At 48.3% G+C, this 4,606-nt stretch overlaps 1 long non-coding RNA gene across 1 annotated transcript; it reads left to right on the top strand.

The window, feature by feature from the left end:
- Nucleotides 1–450: 450 nt before the first annotated feature.
- LOC144584096 (uncharacterized) lies at nt 451–3,754 on the top strand. The gene is made up of 2 exons (XR_013538142.1): nt 451–2,373; nt 2,572–3,754. It is a non-coding gene; the product is annotated as an uncharacterized LOC144584096 (long non-coding RNA).
- Nucleotides 3,755–4,606: the final 852 nt, after the last annotated feature.

Here is a 4,606-nt window from a genome sequence, read left to right as displayed (position 1 = left end):
CTTCTTGAAGCAGGGTGCTTAGAACTGGACTATTTGCAGAAGGATTGAAAATGAAAGAAAGGGCCCTCGAGCTCAAGAGGGCTTAGCGTACGACAGACACGGAGCCTCGTGGCTACCTTTCCTCGAGACACGCTCAGCATCTGGAGAGGTCGACGCGTCCTCCCTCCTTCTCTGCCCTCACCCCCCCTGCCACCCTTTCAGCTCCCATGAGAAAGCAGCGTTAGACTGGTAGCCCTTTGCCAGCTGAGTCAACACATCCCTCGGCCATGACCAGGAAAACCTCTTTTAAACAACTCATTCGCATAGTGTTCATAGGCCTTCATGTTATTAGGCAAGCCCTCAAACCAGGAATTGTTAGTCAGGTGGCAAGTGGTGTCAATGACCAGGGATCAGCAGCACCAATAAATGTTGCATGCAATACTGAAGATGATGGGGGTGGTGGCGGTCAGCAGGCACAGCTCCAGGGGTCCAGAAATAGTCAGAGGAGGGATGCCATGAGTGACGGAGGGATGGGCTGTAAGTCCTGACTCCGTCCCTCCTCAGCCAAGTCAGGAGAAAACACACGGAAACCATTCTCACAGAGAGATCACAAAATACACATTCGTTTCTTCGTGGTACGTTTCTCAGAGTACAATATTTGCAACACTTCAAGATTATTTTATTTTTATAAATCTGTAAAAGGCATCTTAGCAGAAAATGTGACAAGAGTTGCCTTCTTGTATTGGGGTGGTTGTATCTTTTTGACTTGTCCTTGTGTGTGTGTGTGTTGTGTGTGTGTGTGTTGTGTGTTTTGTGTGTGTAGGAATGCTTGACTCAAAAAAGAAAGGAAAAATATTAGTTTTGGATTGAAATGTTGTTGTGGAAAATACAAGGAAAAACCTATTTGCCTTGCTCTTGCACTGAAAGTGAGATTTTGCATGGGATGGAAAAATCTAGATAGGCTAGTTTTCAAGGTGAAGGGATATATTCGTACACGGGTGTCACTTGTCTTATGAGCTTTTTATTGGCAGAGTGTGAAAAAAAAGGCTAAAAGCCCTTGGCTACACAATGGATAAAAGCTCAGGGACCTAAAGAGCAAAAATTAGCTTGAAGTTTCCCTGTAGGAGACCACCTCTTATTGGTGAGCTCTCCTCAACTGGCACTTACTGTCTCAATAACTCATTCACTGGGAAAAGAAAAGAATAAAAAGGTTTCCATTTACTCACAGTTCTTCATAGATCACAACCAACAGCATTCTGTAGAAAAATAGCTCCATACTGACTCACTACATGACTAGGCTGATTCAAGAAGAACAGCAAAAACTCTACAGAAGACAGGCATGGCTCTCTTCAAAATTCTGATGCCAAGAATTTTGGATGGACCGTCACCCCATCCAGAAAGGTCCCTCCCAGCCAAAACCTCTCACACCGGCAACGCACCAGGGTGGAATAATTCCAGTGTTTTCCTCGGAGGTCAAGTATATGCTTAGGAGGCTGCATGTAATGAAGAGAACCGGCGAGGGAGACCTTCCTTCGAGCCCTGCTGGAGCAGGTGGAGTGGAGAGAGGCAGGGAACACGAGGGCCGGGGGTTCAAACTCTTCTCCCCCTTCTGTTAAAAAAAGAAGTGACACCAGGAGGAGACGGGCGGACGTTCAGGTGGAATGCCTACGCAAATGGAACATATCAGCATTAGGAAAGAAATCAGCTGGCTATGGTGGTTTTTAAAATAAGATGTTCTTTTTTTCCTGGGGGGGGGGGAAGAAGAGACAAAGCCTTAAATCCAGGTCTGCTCCCCCCTGCCCCCGCCTGCCTGCCCAGCCCGGCCATTTGACTTCTCCATCAGAGCCAACGTCTCTAATCCAATACTTTTCTCCGGTCATCTCCTTTCTTTCTGTAGCTCAAGGTCAAATATAATTGGATGGTGGATAGATGTGCTGAGCTGAAGAGAACCTCCCGAATATCTTTCCTTCGAAAATACTGTAGGTTCCAGAAAATGGAATTAAGGATGGATCTTTTTGACACTTCTTGCTAACAGCCTGGCGCTTCTCTGTGGAGCCCTGAGAGGGAGGGCGGTTGGATCAGAAGGGGGGGGGGCTCTGACAAGCTGGCGCCTTGGCTTGTGTCCACCTGGCAAGGCAGGGACCGGCCGCCGGGCAAGGGCTGTGCCTCAGAGAAGGCTGTGCCGCTTCCCCCGTTCATCGCAAACACGCCGTGGGTATCCCGGAAGGAAGGAAGGAAGGAAGGAAGGAAGGAAGGAAGGAAGGAAGGAAGGAAGGAAGGAAGGAAGGAAGGAAGGAAGGAAGGAAGGAAGGAAGGAAGGAAAAGGAAAAGGAAAAGGAAAAGGAAAAGGAAAAGAAAGATGGACGGAAGATAGGAAGGAAGAAAAAAAAGAATGTAATGCTCTTAAACACGATCAACTCCTTCACGTTCCTCATTAATTATTATTATTATTAAATATTATTATAAGAGTTAGACAACTCCCTTTCTCAAGATCGTCGGAGTGATTCAACAAACTGGGAGGAGAGGGGAGGATTCTGGAAGGCTTTCCTGGGTGAGTTACTTAGCTGGTGTGTTTTTTTCTTGACCTTCCAGGGGAAAAGCAAAGGAAATCCTTCCAGCGAAGCCGCACTCCTGGCGCCGGACACAAGCCGGAGCAGGGGATGTAAACTGACTGATCCTTCAGCTTGGATGGCCAGGTTGTCGAGGAGCTTTCTTCGGTTCCTTAATTTTTAAAATGTGTTTATACAATCCCCCCCAAACGCACACACACACACAATTAGAATGAGAAAAAGAATACCAGTATCTAAACAGGCTGTACTTCCTCCCCCCCCCCCCCCCGCGGGACCCCTTGGGAGTCACAGCCTAGACCCTTTAGCCCCATCTCCCTCCCAGAATGGTCTCGACTCTGAGCCCCCCTTCCCCTGTATGAATACATGATGGATACATTCTTCTTCCACGTCTCTCGATTCATCTTTCCCCCTCTTTACTTTTAAATTAAAAACATTGTGTATTTGCCTGGAAAAAAGGCCAATGCAATTTTAGGCTGCTTTAACAGGAGTATAGTGTACAAATCCCACGGGGTATTCGTTCCCCTTCCATTGAGCCCTGGTTGGGCCTCACCTTGAGTTTTGTGTCCAGTTCTAAACAGCCCACTTTAAAAAGGAGGCCGACCAACTCGAGCAAGTTCAGAGGAGGGTAATCAGGATGATAATCAGGGGGCTGGAAATGAAGCCCTAGGGAGGAGAGACAAGATACGCCACAGGGATTACCTATGGGGCATAATATATCGCATAGCAGTTCAGAATCAAAGTGGGGAGACTGCAGTTCATATTCCCACTCAGCTGTGAAGCTTACTGAGCGATCTTGGACCAGATTGTTGTTCTTGTGGCTGGTGTGGTTATAAATTCTTTGGGAAAAGCTTGGGGTACAAACAAGACCCAGGTATCAACAGAGCAGTTCGTCTGATCTTGGAGTTGTTGCTGATCGCAAGCTGAGTGTGAGCCCACAGTGTGATGTGGCTGCAGAAAAGGCAAATGCTATTTTGGGCTGCCTTAACAGACGTCTAGTCACCGAATCCTGTGAGGTACAAGTTTCCCCTTCTACTGTATTATGTACGGGTTAGGCCTCATCTCGAGTCCTGGGTCCAGTTCTGAACACCACACTTTAAGAAGGAGGCCAACAAACTGGAACAATCTCAGAGGAGAGTGACAAGGAGGATGATCAGGGGACTGGAAACCAAGACTGAAAGACTGAAAGAACTGGGCATGTTTAGCTGGAGGAAAGAAGATGGAAGGGTGATAGGATAACATGTTTCAAAGGCTTGAGAGGGAGTCCTACAGAGGAGGAGCAGGATCTGTCCTCCATCAGCCCAGAGCGTAAGACATGTCATGATGGGCTCAAATGAGAAGAAGCCAGATTTCAGTTGAAGCTCAGGAAAAACTTCCTGACTGTTAGAGCAGGATGAAAACGGAGAACGGAGGTCCTCCTGGGGAGGTGAAGGACGAGCGCTCCAGAGCAGCACCAATGATTTCTAGTGCTTAAGGTTCCAGGAGGGCTCAGGGACCCAAGAAGCCACGAATGGGCTGGGAAGGAGGCGGAAGGTGGAGAAGCCGAGAGCATGGACTCTGGTGGGAAACCTGCCTTTCCCAGTCCCAGCCTGGATCCGGCCCCAGCCGGGAGACAGGGGGTGATGCTGCCGCCTGGGCTGAAGGCATGGGCAGACCCCTGGCGCTTGGCTTGGCTCTCTGTTTGGCATGGGTGAGCGGAGGAATCCCTGCTACTGGAGCTCTTACCTGGAAAGAAGGAAAGGGGTTAAAAAAACACAGGTGCTGCCTTTTACACGGGGGGGGGGGGGAGGCGGGGGCGGAAGAGGACTGGCGGGCAGAAGATCTTTTGACTTTATTTTCATTTTATTTTTCTTTGATTTGATTTGATTTGGTGTGTGAAGAGTGATGGAGATTTTACTGTGGCATTTTTCAAAAACTGTGGGTCATGTACTGTACTTGCGTGCGTCCGGTGTTTGGGGGAAAAGTTAATTTTCCGGTTGCATTTCCAGTATCCTCCAATCCGTCTCCTAGCCACTCTTGGTTGAGGGGGGGGGGAATTCTGCTGTTTGTCCTTTGAGTGT

The sequence above is a fragment of the Pogona vitticeps genome, chromosome 7 (genome assembly GCF_051106095.1).
Source record: "Pogona vitticeps strain Pit_001003342236 chromosome 7, PviZW2.1, whole genome shotgun sequence".
NCBI lineage: Eukaryota > Metazoa > Chordata > Lepidosauria > Squamata > Agamidae > Pogona > Pogona vitticeps.
This window is presented reverse-complemented; position numbering and strand designations above follow the sequence as displayed.